General features: G+C 49.4%; 9 non-coding genes and 9 pseudogenes across 9 annotated transcripts; 13 read left to right on the top strand and 5 right to left on the bottom strand.

Annotated features, from left to right (window-relative positions):
- The first annotated feature begins 16 nt into the window (after positions 1-16).
- Positions 17-145, top strand: LOC137330359 (U2 spliceosomal RNA; annotated as a pseudogene).
- A 932-nt stretch (positions 146-1,077) lies between these two features.
- Positions 1,078-1,243, bottom strand: LOC137328758 (U1 spliceosomal RNA). Its single transcript, XR_010964850.1, has one exon. It is a non-coding gene; the product is annotated as a U1 spliceosomal RNA (small nuclear RNA).
- Positions 1,244-2,287: 1,044 nt separating this feature from the next.
- LOC137330844 (U2 spliceosomal RNA) lies at positions 2,288-2,478 on the top strand. Its single transcript, XR_010965265.1, has one exon. It is a non-coding gene; the product is annotated as a U2 spliceosomal RNA (small nuclear RNA).
- A 630-nt stretch (positions 2,479-3,108) lies between these two features.
- Positions 3,109-3,281, top strand: LOC137328695 (U2 spliceosomal RNA; annotated as a pseudogene).
- Positions 3,282-4,125: 844 nt separating this feature from the next.
- LOC137330358 (U2 spliceosomal RNA) lies at positions 4,126-4,254 on the top strand (annotated as a pseudogene).
- Positions 4,255-5,172: 918 nt separating this feature from the next.
- Positions 5,173-5,338, bottom strand: LOC137328747 (U1 spliceosomal RNA). Its single transcript, XR_010964839.1, has one exon. It is a non-coding gene; the product is annotated as a U1 spliceosomal RNA (small nuclear RNA).
- Positions 5,339-6,395: 1,057 nt separating this feature from the next.
- Positions 6,396-6,586, top strand: LOC137330799 (U2 spliceosomal RNA). The gene has a single exon (XR_010965221.1). It is a non-coding gene; the product is annotated as a U2 spliceosomal RNA (small nuclear RNA).
- A 630-nt stretch (positions 6,587-7,216) lies between these two features.
- On the top strand, positions 7,217-7,389 carry LOC137328694 (U2 spliceosomal RNA; annotated as a pseudogene).
- Positions 7,390-8,233: 844 nt separating this feature from the next.
- LOC137330357 (U2 spliceosomal RNA) lies at positions 8,234-8,362 on the top strand (annotated as a pseudogene).
- A 902-nt stretch (positions 8,363-9,264) lies between these two features.
- On the bottom strand, positions 9,265-9,430 carry LOC137328734 (U1 spliceosomal RNA). Its single transcript, XR_010964828.1, has one exon. It is a non-coding gene; the product is annotated as a U1 spliceosomal RNA (small nuclear RNA).
- Positions 9,431-10,487: 1,057 nt separating this feature from the next.
- On the top strand, positions 10,488-10,678 carry LOC137330798 (U2 spliceosomal RNA). Its single transcript, XR_010965220.1, has one exon. It is a non-coding gene; the product is annotated as a U2 spliceosomal RNA (small nuclear RNA).
- A 630-nt stretch (positions 10,679-11,308) lies between these two features.
- On the top strand, positions 11,309-11,481 carry LOC137328693 (U2 spliceosomal RNA; annotated as a pseudogene).
- An 844-nt stretch (positions 11,482-12,325) lies between these two features.
- On the top strand, positions 12,326-12,454 carry LOC137330356 (U2 spliceosomal RNA; annotated as a pseudogene).
- Positions 12,455-13,368: 914 nt separating this feature from the next.
- On the bottom strand, positions 13,369-13,534 carry LOC137329954 (U1 spliceosomal RNA). The gene has a single exon (XR_010964991.1). It is a non-coding gene; the product is annotated as a U1 spliceosomal RNA (small nuclear RNA).
- Positions 13,535-14,590: 1,056 nt separating this feature from the next.
- LOC137330797 (U2 spliceosomal RNA) lies at positions 14,591-14,781 on the top strand. The gene has a single exon (XR_010965219.1). It is a non-coding gene; the product is annotated as a U2 spliceosomal RNA (small nuclear RNA).
- A 634-nt stretch (positions 14,782-15,415) lies between these two features.
- LOC137328692 (U2 spliceosomal RNA) lies at positions 15,416-15,588 on the top strand (annotated as a pseudogene).
- An 844-nt stretch (positions 15,589-16,432) lies between these two features.
- LOC137330355 (U2 spliceosomal RNA) lies at positions 16,433-16,561 on the top strand (annotated as a pseudogene).
- A 912-nt stretch (positions 16,562-17,473) lies between these two features.
- Positions 17,474-17,639, bottom strand: LOC137329940 (U1 spliceosomal RNA). Its single transcript, XR_010964990.1, has one exon. It is a non-coding gene; the product is annotated as a U1 spliceosomal RNA (small nuclear RNA).
- Between the last annotated feature and the right edge of the window lie 449 nt (positions 17,640-18,088).

Raw genomic sequence — 18,088 nt, 5'->3', positions numbered from 1 at the left:
GTCTATTCAGGAGGTTATCGCTTCTCGGCTTTGGGACCGAATATTAAATTGAATTTTGCAACAGGGAGATGGAATAGGGGCTTGGCTCCGTCCACTCCACGCATCGACCCAGTATTGCAGTGTCTCTGGCAACGGTGCACCTCCCTGTGGGGAGATATTCAAAAGGAAAAACAGCTCTTTCCCAGCGTCTCTGTCCGTGTGTACGTATTATGACTGAGAATAAAGCTGATATATTGCACTTACTTTCTCAGCTCAGTGGTATTCTTTTCTTCTCCTGGGCTGAGTGCCGCTCGTTCGCTCGCTCACTCGCTCGCTCGCTCGCACGCAGGCAGGCAGCGATTATAATTCAAACTGCAAAATAACTTAACTTTAAACAAGCAGGGTCTGAGTACAAATGAAAACTGCGCTCCTGGACTGGACGGACTGTCTGTTTGTCTCGGTGAGGAAAAGGCAGTGGTGGTGAGGGTGGAGCATTGCGCTCAGGAGGGGAGACTTTCTTTGAGTGGTGCCAATTAATCTGCACCAGAAAATCATCCCCCCGACCGGGATTGGAACCCGGGTCTCAACGATTTAAAAGGTTGCGTCCTCGACCACTGGGCCACCTGGGAACCGCCTGAGGAACCTGTCCAAGAGGCTGAGGACACGCACGCCTGCTCCACGAGCAGCAGCGACCAGCAGGGGGCCGACCGGCTGATCCTTCCCTTTCACAGGCAGGCTTCTGGCCCTCGATAAAACGACAAAGGTGTTCAGAAGGAAGGCCTGGGGGGAGGGAGGGAGGGACGGCCATTGGAAATCAGCACAAAGCAGGTCCCCTGGAATCTCACACCTCCGACCCAGGAAACAGGTCTCCTGGTCAAAGCAGTCCAGCCATTAACGTGACAATGGACAGGGCCCCGGCAGCTTGAGACACATCTTTCTTTCGATATGCAAGTTCTTTTTAAAAAGGTTTCCTTCCACAGCAGCTCTGAGTGAGAGACTGACTGACATACGTACACACACACACACACACACACACAACACCGTCACCCATCCGATTGGTGGACCGCGGGGTCGACAATCTAACTTTTCGTTTCGATGCAGGGGAGAGCGCGAACGCAGTCCCCCACTACCACAAATTTTGCAGTCGAGTATCCCGCATTTGGGGACATCGCAGGCGTCAGCGCACACCCCAAGTGCAATGGGCTAGCCTCGTCCTGGGAGATCCGCCTTCGGGATCACAGATTCTCCCCTGCCAGGTAAGTATGCCTTGGGTCGCCACACACTGCCACTAGACAGCATTCGCTACCTTTTACGATTGCAAGGGCAGGTTTCAAGAATCAAAACGTCCCTTCGCTCGCAACGTGCTGATGCTCTGAGAGATTAATTCCGCTCAAATATCGTACCGTATATTCGATGATACACTCTGGGAGAAAATACTGCAGCGATGCGGTGCTGGCGATGGTTGTTTGCATGTCGCCCTTCAAGGGAAATGTCCCGCCTCCAGTTGTTGCTGTAGCAATATATACACGCGCGTTGTCGTGGTAATATAGAACTGCAAGTTGCCGTTGTCGTGGTAGTTTCGAATCAGCACAAAGCAGGTGCACTCCCTGGAATGTCACACCTGCGTCCCAGAAAACAGGTCTCCTGGTCAAAGCAGTCCCGCCCCGGCCTGGGATTAACGTGACAATGGACAGGGCCCAGTCAGGGAGCAGCTTGAGAGACATCTTTCAATAGGCACTTCTGAAACATTAACGCCTTGTTTCTTTCGACAGTTTAACCAGCCTTTAACACGCCTTGTGTTTTTATTTCCCATTTCCAGCCAGCCCAGCCCAGCCAGCCGAGCCAGCATCTGCAGTATTTTCTTTTGATTGGTCTTGCCTGCTGTGGAATGAACGTTTAAACACGAGCTGCTGATTGTCAGCACCTCACCTCTTTCTCAATTGGCCGTTGCAATCTCACTCACTCGCTGTGAGACACGTCACGTCACTAGTTTTCTTTAAAGCGGTTTCCTTCCACGGCAGTGAGTTAGTGACTGAGACTGACTGACGGAGGTCCGTTGAGACACCACCTTCTCCCATCTGATCGGTGGCCGACTGGCAAATTTACCAATCTGTCAAGCAATCTTAGCAAGAAAGGAAAAAACGGCAACTTCTTTAAACTGATCCACTGTTGCAATTAGAAACGGTGGCAAAAATGTGGCCAGAGTGGGAGAGAACGGCAGTGCTTCTAGACTGCTTTAGACACAGCCAGCCAGAGACCAAAGAGGGAGGGAAAACAGGAGCGGAGATCAATTCGCATCGAGCGCGTTATCGCTTCTCGGCCTTTTGGCTAAGATCCAGTGTAGTTTCTGTTCTTATCAGTTTAATATCTGATACGTCCCCTATCTGGGGACCAAATATTAAATTGATTTTTGGAACAGGGAGATGGAACAAGAGCTTGCTCCGTCCACTCCGCGCATCGACCTGGTACAGCAGTGCTTCCAGGATCGGTGCAGCTCCCTTCGGGGAGATTCGAAAAACAAAAAACAGATTTTGTTTCTTTTTTGGACCATATGTTATTACTGTAGTCAATATTGTTATAAAAGAAGGAAAACTTTTTACAGCTGCTTGACCATGCTCTCCTTTCCTTCGTAGGTTGTTGCTCGCTACGCGTTGTTTCTCGCCCGGCCGGTGCGCCATGTTGCCAACGCCGCTGACGCCACTTTCACTCCTGCTCAGCAAGGTAAGCAGCCACCATTGTGTTTTTCTTCCCGTATCTGTCCATGGGGACTTGGCCTATATTTCAGGGTGAGGCCTCACCACGTTTCCCGCTCGACAGCTAAGCTGGAGGTTGCCCCCTGTTGGATTTCCGTGCAACTGCAGGCACGGCCGCCTCTATTGGAAAAGGATGGATGGGTGGATGTTACTGTAATGAATCTGAAATGGACCTGAAATGAATCTGTAAGCAATAATCTGTGTTGAGTATGATGCAATGAGACACCCTAGAGTGTCATGAACTGTAATTATGTCCAATGTGTTGGTTGAACTGTACTTGATGTAACCTGCAAATTGTATAATCTGTATTGTGTACGTTTGGAATGTGATATCACAACTGTATTGTATGTACTGCTGCAAATTTTATGAAGAAAGTATATTTTTTGAAAAAAATATCTGTTCTTATCAGTTTAAGATCTGATACGTCCCCGATCTGGGGACCATACATTAAATTGATTTTTGCAACAGGGAGATGGAAGAGGGGCTTGGCTCCGTCCACTCCACGCATCGACCCAGTATTACAGTGTCTCTGGCAACGGTGCACCTCCCTGTGGGGAGATATTCAAAATGCTGAACGGATTTTTGGAGCCTGTATTATTACTCAGAATGCTGAGATATTGCAACTGTGGTTTTTTTGTTTACTCCTGGGATGGATGAGTGCCACTCCCTTTCTTCCTTTTCCCTCTTGCAGTTTTACCTTGGAGGGAAAGACGTCAGTCTCAGGTCACTTTTCAGGAAGCTGCAAGCCTGTGTATTGGGACGTGCCACCTTCCACAGACTTGGTCTCCTGACCTGAAACATTTAACTCCAGTTGTTGTGTGAAAAATTACTGCAGTTTTAAACTGGCAGTTCCAGAATTAATTGTTTCCAAGTCAGACATTTCCCGAAACAGAGAGCGCGAGAGAGACACAATGTTAACGTTTAAACTGCCACAAGCGAGAGGCGAAATAACTTCACGTTGCTGACTTTAAAAATGCGAGCAGACAGTGCGTGTGTGTTTGGAGGGAGTGCACTGTGAATGGCCACATTGGAAGCTGTGAGATCAAACTGTGCTGCTAACTGAGTGTTAAGGTGAGTAAAAGGCACTGGTTTGGGTGGAGCATTGCGCTCAGGATGGGAGATTTTCTTGAACGGTGCCAATTAATCTGCACCAGAAAATCATCCCCTGACCGGGATTCGAACCCGGGTGTCAACGAGTTTTAAATGTTGCGTCCTAACCACTAGACCATCAGGGGAGTTGCCCTCAATCCCCTGCAAACATATACAGAAGGCTGAACACATGGCTCCCTACAGTAGCAGCAGTGTCACCAGCAGAGGGCTTGAGTTGCCATTTCCACTTTGACACTCAGTCTTTTCACACTCAGTCAAATGGCAAACGTCTATTCAGGAGGTTATCGCTTCTCGGCTTTGGGACCGAATATTAAATTGAATTTTGCAACAGGGAGATGGAATAGGGGCTTGGCTCCGTCCACTCCACGCATCGACCCAGTATTGCAGTGTCTCTGGCAACGGTGCACCTCCCTGTGGGGAGATATTCAAAAGGAAAAACAGCTCTTTCCCAGCGTCTCTGTCCGTGTGTACGTATTATGACTGAGAATAAAGCTGATATATTGCACTTACTTTCTCAGCTCAGTGGTATTCTTTTCTTCTCCTGGGCTGAGTGCCGCTCGTTCGCTCGCTCGCTCGCACGCACGCAGGCAGCGATTATAATTCAAACTGCAAAATAACTTAACTTTAAACAAGCAGGGTCTGAGTACAAATGAAAACTGCGCTCCTGGACTGGACGGACTGTCTGTTTGTCTCGGTGAGGAAAAGGCAGTGGTGGTGAGGGTGGAGCATTGCGCTCAGGAGGGGAGACTTTCTTTGAGTGGTGCCAATCTGCACCAGAAAATCATCCCCCCGACCGGGATTGGAACCCGGGTCTCAACGATTTAAAAGGTTGCGTCCTCGATCACTGGGCCACCTGGGAACCGCCTGAGGAACCTGTCCAAGAGGCTGAGGACACGCACGCCTGCTCCACGAGCAGCAGCGACCAGCAGGGGGCCGACCGGCTGATCCTTCCCTTTCACAGGCAGGCTTCTGGCCCTCGATAAAACGACAAAGGTGTTCAGAAGGAAGGCCTGGGGGGAGGGAGGGAGGGACGGCCATTGGAAATCAGCACAAAGCAGGTCCCCTGGAATCTCACACCTCCGACCCAGGAAACAGGTCTCCTGGTCAAAGCAGTCCAGCCATTAACGTGACAATGGACAGGGCCCCGGCAGCTTGAGACACATCTTTCTTTCGATATGCAAGTTCTTTTTAAAAAGGTTTCCTTCCACAGCAGCTCTGAGTGAGAGACTGACTGACATACGTACACACACACACACACACACACACACAACACCGTCACCCATCCGATTGGTGGACCGCGGGGTCGACAATCTAACTTTTCGTTTCGATGCAGGGGAGAGCGCGAACGCAGTCCCCCACTACCACAAATTTTGCAGTCGAGTATCCCGCATTTGGGGACATCGCAGGCGTCAGCGCACACCCCAAGTGCAATGGGCTAGCCTCGTCCTGGGAGATCCGCCTTCGGGATCACAGATTCTCCCCTGCCAGGTAAGTATGCCTTGGGTCGCCACACACTGCCACTAGACAGCATTCGCTACCTTTTACGATTGCAAGGGCAGGTTTTAAGAATCAAAACGTCCCTTCGCTCGCAACGTGCTGATGCTCTGAGAGATTAATTCCGCTCAAATATCGTACCGTATATCCGATGATACACTCTGGGAGAAAATACTGCAGCGATGCGGTGCCGGCGATGGTTGTTTGCATGTCGCCCTTCAAGGGAAATGTCCCGCCTCCAGTTGTTGCTGTAGCAATATATACACGCGCGTTGTCGTGGTAATATAGAACTGCAAGTTGCCGTTGTCGTGGTAGTTTCGAATCAGCACAAAGCAGGTGCACTCCCTGGAATGTCACACCTGCGTCCCAGAAAACAGGTCTCCTGGTCAAAGCAGTCCCGCCCCGCCCTGGGATTAACGTGACAATGGACAGGGCCCAGTCAGGGAGCAGCTTGAGAGACATCTTTCAATAGGCACTTCTGAAACATTAACGCCTTGTTTCTTTCGACAGTTTAACCAGCCTTTAACACGCCTTGTGTTTTTATTTCCCATTTCCAGCCAGCCCAGCCAGCCAGCCCAGCCAGCCGAGCCAGCATCTGCAGTATTTTCTTTTGATTGGTCTTGCCTGCTGTGGAATGAACGTTTAAACACGAGCTGCTGATTCTCAGCACCTCACCTCTTTCTCAATTGGCCGTTGCAATCTCACTCACTCGCTGTGAGACACGTCACGTCACGTCACTAGTTTTCTTTAAAGCGGTTTCCTTCCACGGCAGTGAGTTAGTGACTGAGACTGACTGACGGAGGTCCGTTGAGACACCACCTTCTCCCATCTGATCGGTGGCCGACTGGCAAATTTACCAATCTGTCAAGCAATCCTAGCAAGAAAGGAAAAAACGGCAACTTCTTTAAACTGATCCACTGTTGCAATTAGAAACGGTGGCAAAAATGTGGCCAGAGTGGGAGAGAACGGCAGTGCTTCTAGACTGCTTTAGACACAGCCAGCCAGAGACCAAAGAGGGAGGGAAAACAGGAGCGGAGATCAATTCGCATCGAGCGCGTTATCGCTTCTCGGCCTTTTGGCTAAGATCCAGTGTAGTTTCTGTTCTTATCAGTTTAATATCTGATATGTCCCCTATCTGGGGACCAAATATTAAATTGATTTTTGGAACAGGGAGATGGAACAAGAGCTTGCTCCGTCCACTCCGCGCATCGACCTGGTACAGCAGTGCTTCCAGGATCGGTGCAGCTCCCTTCGGGGAGATTCGAAAAACAAAAAACAGATTTTGTTTCTTTTTTGGACCATATGTTATTACTGTAGTCAATATTGTTATAAAAGAAGGAAAACTTTTTACAGCTGCTTGACCATGCTCTCCTTTCCTTCGTAGGTTGTTGCTCGCTACGCGTTGTTTCTCGCCCGGCCGGTGCGCCATGTTGCCAACGCCGCTGACGCCACTTTCACTCCTGCTCAGCAAGGTAAGCAGCCACCATTGTGTTTTTCTTCCCGTATCTGTCCATGGGGACTTGGCCTATATTTCAGGGTGAGGCCTCACCACGTTTCCCGCTCGACAGCTAAGCTGGAGGTTGCCCCCTGTTGGATTTCCGTGCAACTGCAGGCACGGCCGCCTCTATTGGAAAAGGATGGGTGGGTGGATGTTACTGTAATGAATCTGAAATGGACCTGAAATGAATCTGTAAGCAATAATCTGTGTTGAGTATGATGCAATGAGACACCCTAGAGTGTCATGAACTGTAATTATGTCCAATGTGTTGGTTGAACTGTACTTGATGTAACCTGCAAATTGTATAATCTGTATTGTGTACGTTTGGAATGTGATATCACAACTGTATTGTATGTACTGCTGCAAATTTTATGAAGAAAGTATATTTTTTGAAAAAAATATCTGTTCTTATCAGTTTAAGATCTGATACGTCCCCGATCTGGGGACCATACATTAAATTGATTTTTGCAACAGGGAGATGGAAGAGGGGCTTGGCTCCGTCCACTCCACGCATCGACCCAGTATTACAGTGTCTCTGGCAACGGTGCACCTCCCTGTGGGGAGATATTCAAAATGCTGAACGGATTTTTGGAGCCTGTATTATTACTCAGAATGCTGAGATATTGCAACTGTGGTTTTCTTGTTTACTCCTGGGATGGATGAGTGCCATTCCCTTTCTTCCTTTTCCCTCTTGCAGTTTTACCTTGGAGGGAAAGACGTCAGTCTCAGGTCACTTTTCAGGAAGCTGCAAGCCTGTGTATTGGGACGTGCCACCTTCCACAGACTTGGTCTCCTGACCTGAAACATTTAACTCCAGTTGTTGTGTGAAAAATTACTGCAGTTTTAAACTGGCAGTTCCAGAATTAATTGTTTCCAAGTCAGACATTTCCCGAAACAGAGAGCGCGAGAGAGACACAATGTTAACGTTTAAACTGCCACAAGCGAGAGGCGAAATAACTTCACGTTGCTGACTTTAAAAATGCGAGCAGACAGTGCGTGTGTGTTTGGAGGGAGTGCACTGTGAATGGCCACATTGGAAGCTGTGAGATCAAACTGTGCTGCTAACTGAGTGTTAAGGTGAGTAAAAGGCACTGGTTTGGGTGGAGCATTGCGCTCAGGATGGGAGATTTTCTTGAACGGTGCCAATTAATCTGCACCAGAAAATCATCCCCTGACCGGGATTCGAACCCGGGTGTCAACGAGTTTTAAATGTTGCGTCCTAACCACTAGACCATCAGGGGAGCTGCCCTCAATCCCCTGCAAACATATACAGAAGGCTGAACACATGGCTCCCTACAGTAGCAGCAGTGTCACCAGCAGAGGGCTTGAGTTGCCATTTCCACTTTGACACTCAGTCTTTTCACACTCAGTCAAATGGCAAACGTCTATTCAGGAGGTTATCGCTTCTCGGCTTTGGGACCGAATATTAAATTGAATTTTGCAACAGGGAGATGGAATAGGGGCTTGGCTCCGTCCACTCCACGCATCGACCCAGTATTGCAGTGTCTCTGGCAACGGTGCACCTCCCTGTGGGGAGATATTCAAAAGGAAAAACAGCTCTTTCCCAGCGTCTCTGTCCGTGTGTACGTATTATGACTGAGAATAAAGCTGATATATTGCACTTACTTTCTCAGCTCAGTGGTATTCTTTTCTTCTCCTGGGCTGAGTGCCGCTCGTTCGCTCGCTCGCTCGCTCGCACGCAGGCAGCGATTATAATTCAAACTGCAAAATAACTTAACTTTAAACAAGCAGGGTCTGAGTACAAATGAAAACTGCGCTCCTGGACTGGACGGACTGTCTGTTTGTCTCGGTGAGGAAAAGGCAGTGGTGGTGAGGGTGGAGCATTGCGCCCAGGAGGGGAGACTTTCTTTGAGTGGTGCCAATCTGCACCAAAAAATCATCCCCCCGACCGGGATTGGAACCCGGGTCTCAACGATTTAAAAGGTTGCGTCCTCGATCACTGGGCCACCTGGGAACCGCCTGAGGAACCTGTCCAAGAGGCTGAGGACACGCACGCCTGCTCCACGAGCAGCAGCGACCAGCAGGGGGCCGACCGGCTGATCCTTCCCTTTCACAGGCAGGCTTCTGGCCCTCGATAAAACGACAAAGGTGTTCAGAAGGAAGGCCTGGGGGGAGGGAGGGAGGGAGGGCCATTGGAAATCAGCACAAAGCAGGTCCCCTGGAATCTCACACCTCCGACCCAGGAAACAGGTCTCCTGGTCAAAGCAGTCCAGCCATTAACGTGACAATGGACAGGGCCCCGGCAGCTTGAGACACATCTTTCTTTCGATATGCAAGTTCTTTTTAAAAAGGTTTCCTTCCACAGCAGCTCTGAGTGAGAGACTGACTGACATACGTACACACACACAACACCGTCACCCATCCGATTGGTGGACCGCGGGGTCGACAATCTAACTTTTCGTTTCGATGCAGGGGAGAGCGCGAACGCAGTCCCCCACTACCACAAATTTTGCAGTCGAGTATCCCGCATTTGGGGACATCGCAGGCGTCAGCGCACACCCCAAGTGCAATGGGCTAGCCTCGTCCTGGGAGATCCGCCTTCGGGATCACAGATTCTCCCCTGCCAGGTAAGTATGCCTTGGGTCGCCACACACTGCCACTAGACAGCATTCGCTACCTTTTACGATTGCAAGGGCAGGTTTTAAGAATCAAAACGTCCCTTCGCTCGCAACGTGCTGATGCTCTGAGAGATTAATTCCGCTCAAATATCGTACCGTATATCCGATGATACACTCTGGGAGAAAATACTGCAGCGATGCGGTGCCGGCGATGGTTGTTTGCATGTCGCCCTTCAAGGGAAATGTCCCGCCTCCAGTTGTTGCTGTAGCAATATATACACGCGCGTTGTCGTGGTAATATAGAACTGCAAGTTGCCGTTGTCGTGGTAGTTTCGAATCAGCACAAAGCAGGTGCACTCCCTGGAATGTCACACCTGCGTCCCAGAAAACAGGTCTCCTGGTCAAAGCAGTCCCGCCCCGCCCTGGGATTAACGTGACAATGGACAGGGCCCAGTCAGGGAGCAGCTTGAGAGACATCTTTCAATAGGCACTTCTGAAACATTAACGCCTTGTTTCTTTCGACAGTTTAACCAGCCTTTAACACGCCTTGTGTTTTTATTTCCCATTTCCAGCCAGCCCAGCCAGCCAGCCCAGCCAGCCGAGCCAGCATCTGCAGTATTTTCTTTTGATTGGTCTTGCCTGCTGTGGAATGAACGTTTAAACACGAGCTGCTGATTCTCAGCACCTCACCTCTTTCTCAATTGGCCGTTGCAATCTCACTCACTCGCTGTGAGACACGTCACGTCACGTCACTAGTTTTCTTTAAAGCGGTTTCCTTCCACGGCAGTGAGTTAGTGACTGAGACTGACTGACGGAGGTCCGTTGAGACACCACCTTCTCCCATCTGATCGGTGGCCGACTGGCAAATTTACCAATCTGTCAAGCAATCCTAGCAAGAAAGGAAAAAACGGCAACTTCTTTAAACTGATCCACTGTTGCAATTAGAAACGGTGGCAAAAATGTGGCCAGAGTGGGAGAGAACGGCAGTGCTTCTAGACTGCTTTAGACACAGCCAGCCAGAGACCAAAGAGGGAGGGAAAACAGGAGCGGAGATCAATTCGCATCGAGCGCGTTATCGCTTCTCGGCCTTTTGGCTAAGATCCAGTGTAGTTTCTGTTCTTATCAGTTTAATATCTGATATGTCCCCTATCTGGGGACCAAATATTAAATTGATTTTTGGAACAGGGAGATGGAACAAGAGCTTGCTCCGTCCACTCCGCGCATCGACCTGGTACAGCAGTGCTTCCAGGATCGGTGCAGCTCCCTTCGGGGAGATTCGAAAAACAAAAAACAGATTTTGTTTCTTTTTTGGACCATATGTTATTACTGTAGTCAATATTGTTATAAAAGAAGGAAAACTTTTTACAGCTGCTTGACCATGCTCTCCTTTCCTTCGTAGGTTGTTGCTCGCTACGCGTTGTTTCTCGCCCGGCTGGTGCGCCATGTTGCCAACGCCGCTGACGCCACTTTCACTCCTGCTCAGCAAGGTAAGCAGCCACCATTGTGTTTTTCTTCCCGTATCTGTCCATGGGGACTTGGCCTATATTTCAGGGTGAGGCCTCACCACGTTTCCCGCTCGACAGCTAAGCTGGAGGTTGCCCCCTGTTGGATTTCCGTGCAACTGCAGGCACGGCCGCCTCTATTGGAAAAGGATGGGTGGATGGATGTTACTGTAATGAATCTGAAATGGACCTGAAATGAATCTGTAAGCAATAATCTGTGTTGAGTATGATGCAATGAGACACCCTAGAGTGTCATGAACTGTAATTATGTCCAATGTGTTGGTTGAACTGTACTTGATGTAACCTGCAAATTGTATAATCTGTATTGTGTACGTTTGGAATGTGATATCACAACTGTATTGTATGTACTGCTGCAAATTTTATGAAGAAAGTATATTTTTTGAAAAAAATATCTGTTCTTATCAGTTTAAGATCTGATACGTCCCCGATCTGGGGACCATACATTAAATTGATTTTTGCAACAGGGAGATGGAAGAGGGGCTTGGCTCCGTCCACTCCACGCATCGACCCAGTATTACAGTGTCTCTGGCAACGGTGCACCTCCCTGTGGGGAGATATTCAAAATGCTGAACGGATTTTTGGAGCCTGTATTATTACTCAGAATGCTGAGATATTGCAACTGTGGTTTTTTTGTTTACTCCTGGGATGGATGAGTGCCACTCCCTTTCTTCCTTTTCCCTCTTGCAGTTTTACCTTGGAGGGAAAGACGTCAGTCTCAGGTCACTTTTCAGGAAGCTGCAAGCCTGTGTATTGGGACGTGCCGCCTTCCACAGACTTGGTCTCCTGACCTGAAACATTTAACTCCAGTTGTTGTGTGAAAAATTACTGCAGTTTTAAACTGGCAGTTCCAGAATTAATTGTTTCCAAGTCAGACATTTCCCGAAACAGAGAGCGCGAGAGAGACACAATGTTAACGTTTAAACTGCCACAAGCGAGAGGCGAAATAACTTCACGTTGCTGACTTTAAAAATGCGAGCAGACAGTGCGTGTGTGTTTGGAGGGAGTGCACTGTGAATGGCCACATTGGAAGCTGTGAGATCAAACTGTGCTGCTAACTGAGTGTTAAGGTGAGTAAAAGGCACTGGTTTGGGTGGAGCATTGCGCTCAGGATGGGAGATTTTCTTGAACGGTGCCAATTAATCTGCACCAGAAAATCATCCCCTGACCAGGATTCGAACCCGGGTCTCAATGAGTTTTAAATGTTGCGTCCTAACCACTAGACCATCAGGGGAGTTGCCCTCAATCCCCTGCAAACATATACAGAAGGCTGAACACATGGCTCCCTACAGTAGCAGCAGTGTCACCAGCAGAGGGCTTGAGTTGCCATTTCCACTTTGACACTCAGTCTTTTCACACTCAGTCAAATGGCAAACGTCTATTCAGGAGGTTATCGCTTCTCGGCTTTGGGACCGAATATTAAATTGAATTTTGCAACAGGGAGATGGAATAGGGGCTTGGCTCCGTCCACTCCACGCATCGACCCAGTATTGCAGTGTCTCTGGCAACGGTGCACCTCCCTGTGGGGAGATATTCAAAAGGAAAAACAGCTCTTTCCCAGCGTCTCTGTCCGTGTGTACGTATTATGACTGAGAATAAAGCTGATATATTGCACTTACTTTCTCAGCTCAGTGGTATTCTTTTCTTCTCCTGGGCTGAGTGCCGCTCGTTCGCTCGCTCGCTCGCTCGCACGCAGGCAGCGATTATAATTCAAACTGCAAAATAACTTAACTTTAAACAAGCAGGGTCTGAGTACAAATGAAAACTGCGCTCCTGGACTGGACGGACTGTCTGTTTGTCTCGGTGAGGAAAAGGCAGTGGTGGTGAGGGTGGAGCATTGCGCTCAGGAGGGGAGACTTTCTTTGAGTGGTGCCAATCTGCACCAAAAAATCATCCCCCCGACCGGGATTGGAACCCGGGTCTCAACGATTTCAAAGGTTGCGTCCTCGATCACTGGGCCACCTGGGAACCGCCTGAGGAACCTGTCCAAGAGGCTGAGGACACGCACGCCTGCTCCACGAGCAGCAGCGACCAGCAGGGGGCCGACCGGCTGATCCTTCCCTTTCACAGGCAGGCTTCTGTCCCTCGATAAAACGACAAAGGTGTTCAGAAGGAAGGCCTGGGGGGAGGGAGGGAGGGACGGCCATTGGAAATCAGCACAAAGCAGGTCCCCTGGAATCTCACACCTCCGACCCAGGAAACAGGTCTCCTGGTCAAAGCAGTCCAGCCATTAACGTGACAATGGACAGGGCCCCGGCAGCTTGAGACACATCTTTCTTTCGATATGCAAGTTCTTTTTAAAAAGGTTTCCTTCCACAGCAGCTCTGAGTGAGAGACTGACTGACATACGTACACACACACACACACACACACAACACCGTCACCCATCCGATTGGTGGACCGCGGGGTCGACAATCTAACTTTTCGTTTCGATGCAGGGGAGAGCGCGAACGCAGTCCCCCACTACCACAAATTTTGCAGTCGAGTATCCCGCATTTGGGGACATCGCAGGCGTCAACGCACACCCCAAGTGCAATGGGCTAGCCTCGTCCTGGGAGATCCGCCTTCGGGATCACAGATTCTCCCCTGCCAGGTAAGTATGCCTTGGGTCGCCACACACTGCCACTAGACAGCATTCGCTACCTTTTACGATTGCAAGGGCAGGTTTTAAGAATCAAAACGTCCCTTCGCTCGCAACGTGCTGATGCTCTGAGAGATTAATTCCGCTCAAATATCGTACCGTATATCCGATGATACACTCTGGGAGAAAATACTGCAGCGATGCGGTGCCGGCAATGGTTGTTTGCATGTCGCCCTTCAAGGGAAATGTCCCGCCTCCAGTTGTTGCTGTAGCAATATATACACGCGCGTTGTCGTGGTAATATAGAACTGCAAGTTGCCGTTGTCGTGGTAGTTTCGAATCAGCACAAAGCAGGTGCACTCCCTGGAATGTCACACCTGCGTCCCAGAAAACAGGTCTCCTGGTCAAAGCAGTCCCGCCCCGCCCTGGGATTAACGTGACAATGGACAGGGCCCAGTCAGGGAGCAGCTTGGAGACATCTTTCAATAGGCACTTCTGAAACATTAACGCCTTGTTTCTTTCGACAGTTTAACCAGCCTTTAACACGCCTTGTGTTTTTATTTCCCATTTCCAGCCAGCCCAGCCAGCCAGCCCAGCCAGCCGAGCCAGCATCTGCAGTATTTTCTTTTGATTGGTCTTGCCTGCTGTGGAATGAACGTTTAAACACGAGCTGCTGATTCTCAGCACCTCACCTCTTTCTCAATTGGCCGTTGCAATCTCACTCACTCGCTGTGAGACACGTCACGTCACGTCACTAGTTTTCTTTAAAGCGGTTTCCTTCCACGGCAGTGAGTTAGTGACTGAGACTGACTGACGGAGGTCCGTTGAGACACCACCTTCTCCCATCTGATCGGTGGCCGACTGGCAAATTTACCAATCTGTCAAGCAATCCTAGCAAGAAAGGAAAAAACGGCAACTTCTTTAAACTGATCCACTGTTGCAATTAGAAACGGTGGCAAAAATGTGGCCAGAGTGGGAGAGAACGGCAGTGCTTCTAGACTGCTTTAGACACAGCCAGCCAGAGACCAAAGAGGGAGGGAAAACAGGAGCGGAGATCAATTCGCATCGAGCGCGTTATCGCTTCTCGGCCTTTTGGCTAAGATCCAGTGTAGTTTCTGTTCTTATCAGTTTAATATCTGATATGTCCCCTATCTGGGGACCAAATATTAAATTGATTTTTGGAACAGGGAGATGGAACAAGAGCTTGCTCCGTCCACTCCGCGCATCGACCTGGTACAGCAGTGCTTCCAGGATCGGTGCAGCTCCCTTCGGGGAGATTCGAAAAACAAAAAACAGATTTTGTTTCTTTTTTGGACCATATGTTATTACTGTAGTCAATATTGTTATAAAAGAAGGAAAACTTTTTACAGCTGCTTGACCATGCTCTCCTTTCCTTCGTAGGTTGTTGCTCGCTACGCGTTGTTTCTCGCCCGGCTGGTGCGCCATGTTGCCAACGCCGCTGACGCCACTTTCACTCCTGCTCAGCAAGGTAAGCAGCCACCATTGTGTTTTTCTTCCCGTATCTGTCCATGGGGACTTGGCCTATATTTCAGGGTGAGGCCTCACCACGTTTCCCGCTCGACAGCTAAGCTGGAGGTTGCCCCCTGTTGGATTTCCGTGCAACTGCAGGCACGGCCGCCTCTATTGGAAAAGGATGGATGGGTGGATGGATGTTACTGTAATGAATCTGAAATGGACCTGAAATGAATCTGTAAGCAATAATCTGTGTTGAGTATGATGCAATGAGACACCCTAGAGTGTCATGAACTGTAATTATGTCCAATGTGTTGGTTGAACTGTACTTGATGTAACCTGCAAATTGTATAATCTGTATTGTGTACGTTTGGAATGTGATATCACAACTGTATTGTATGTACTGCTGCAAATTTTATGAAGAAAGTATATTTTTTGAAAAAAATATCTGTTCTTATCAGTTTAAGATCTGATACGTCCCCGATCTGGGGACCATACATTAAATTGATTTTTGCAACAGGGAGATGGAAGAGGGGCTTGGCTCCGTCCACTCCACGCATCGACCCAGTATTACAGTGTCTCTGGCAACGGTGCACCTCCCTGTGGGGAGATATTCAAAATGCTGAACGGATTTTTGGAGCCTGTATTATTACTCAGAATGCTGAGATATTGCAACTGTGGTTTTTTTGTTTACTCCTGGGATGGATGAGTGCCACTCCCTTTCTTCCTTTTCCCTCTTGCAGTTTTACCTTGGAGGGAAAGACGTCAGTCTCAGGTCACTTTTCAGGAAGCTGCAAGCCTGTGTATTGGGACGTGCCGCCTTCCACAGACTTGGTCTCCTGACCTGAAACATTTAACTCCAGTTGTTGTGTGAAAAATTACTGCAGTTTTAAACTGGCAGTTCCAGAATTAATTGTTTCCAAGTCAGACATTTCCCGAAACAGAGAGCGCGAGAGAGACACAATGTTAACGTTTAAACTGCCACAAGCGAGAGGCGAAATAACTTCACGTTGCTGACTTTAAAAATGCGAGCAGACAGTGCGTGTGTGTTTGGAGGGAGTGCACTGTGAATGGCCACATTGGAAGCTGTGAGATCAAACTGTGCTGCTAACTGAGTGTTAAGGTGAGTAAAAGGCACTGGTTTGGGTGGAGCATTGCGCTCAGGATGGGAGATTTTCTTGAACGGTGCCAATTAATCTGCACCAGAAAATCATCCCCTGACCAGGATTCGAACCCGGGTCTCAATGAGTTTTAAATGTTGCGTCCTAACCACTAGACCATCAGGGGAGTTGCCCTCAATCCCCTGCAAACATATACAGAAGGCTGAACACATGGCTCCCTACAGTAGCAGCAGTGTCACCAGCAGAGGGCTTGAGTTGCCATTTCCACTTTGACACTCAGTCTTTTCACACTCAGTCAAATGGCAAACGTCTATTCAGGAGGTTATCGCTTCTCGGCTTTGGGACCGAATATTAAATTGAATTTTGCAACAGGGAGATGGAATAGGGGCTTGGCTCCGTCCACTCCACGCATCGACCCAGTATTGCAGTGTCTCTGGCAACGGTGCACCTCCCTGTGGGGAGATATTCAAAAGGAAAAACAGCTCTTTCCCAGCGTCTCTGTCCGTGTGTACGTATTATGACTGAGAATAAAGCTGATATATTGCACTTACTTTCTCAGCTCAGTGGTATTCTTTTCTTCTCCTGGGCTGAGTGCCGCTCGTTCGCTCGCTCGCTCGCTCGCACGCAGGCAGCGATTATAATTCAAACTGCAAAATAACAACTTTAAACAAGCAGGGTCTGAGTACAAATGAAAACTGCGCTCCTGGACTGGACGGACTGTCTGTTTGTCTCGGTGAGGAAAAGGCAGTGGTGGTGAGGGTGGAGCATTGCGCTCAGGAGGGGAGACTTTCTTTGAGTGGTGCCAATCTGCACCAAAAAATCATCCCCCCGACCGGGATTGGAACCCGGGTCTCAACGATTTAAAAGGTTGCGTCCTCGATCACTGGGCCACCTGGGAACCGCCTGAGGAACCTGTCCAAGAGGCTGAGGACACGCACGCCTGCTCCACGAGCAGCAGCGACCAGCAGGGGGCCGACCGGCTGATCCTTCCCTTTCACAGGCAGGCTTCTGTCCCTCGATAAAACGACAAAGGTGTTCAGAAGGAAGGCCTGGGGGGAGGGAGGGAGGGACGGCCATTGGAAATCAGCACAAAGCAGGTCCCCTGGAATCTCACACCTCCGACCCAGGAAACAGGTCTCCTGGTCAAAGCAGTCCAGCCATTAACGTGACAATGGACAAGGCCCCGGCAGCTTGAGACACATCTTTCTTTCGATATGCAAGTTCTTTTTAAAAAGGTTTCCTTCCACAGCAGCTCTGAGTGAGAGACTGACTGACATACGTACACACACACACACACACACACAACACCGTCACCCATCCGATTGGTGGACCGCGGGGTCGACAATCTAACTTTTCGTTTCGATGCAGGGGAGAGCGCGAACGCAGTCCCCCACTACCACAAATTTTGCAGTCGAGTATCCCGCATTTGGGGACATCGCAGGCGTCAACGCACACCCCAAGTGCAATGGGCTAGCCTCGTCCTGGGAGATCCGCCTTCGGGATCACAGATTCTCCCCTGCCAGGTAAGTATGCCTTGGGTCGCCACACACTGCCACTAGACAGCATTCGCTACCTTTTACGATTGCAAGGGCAGGTTTTAAGAATCAAAACGTCCCTTCGCTCGCAACGTGCTGATGCTCTGAGAGATTAATTCCGCTCAAATATCGTACCGTATATCCGATGATACACTCTGGGAGAAAATACTGCAGCGATGCGGTGCCGGCAATGGTTGTTTGCATGTCGCCCTTCAAGGGAAATGTCCCGCCTCCAGTTGTTGCTGTAGCAATATATACACGCGCGTTGTCGTGGTAATATAGAACTGCAAGTTGCCGTTGTCGTGGTAGTTTCGAATCAGCACAAAGCAGGTGCACTCCCTGGAATGTCACACCTGCGTCCCAGAAAACAGGTCTCCTGGTCAAAGCAGTCCCGCCCCGCCCTGGGATTAACGTGACAATGGACAGGGCCCAGTCAGGGAGCAGC

Source organism: Heptranchias perlo, chromosome 12 (genome assembly GCF_035084215.1).
Source record: "Heptranchias perlo isolate sHepPer1 chromosome 12, sHepPer1.hap1, whole genome shotgun sequence".
Classification (NCBI taxonomy): domain Eukaryota; kingdom Metazoa; phylum Chordata; class Chondrichthyes; order Hexanchiformes; family Hexanchidae; genus Heptranchias; species Heptranchias perlo.
The sequence above is the reverse complement of the archived record's forward strand: the minus strand, read 5'-3'. Positions and strand labels throughout refer to the sequence as shown.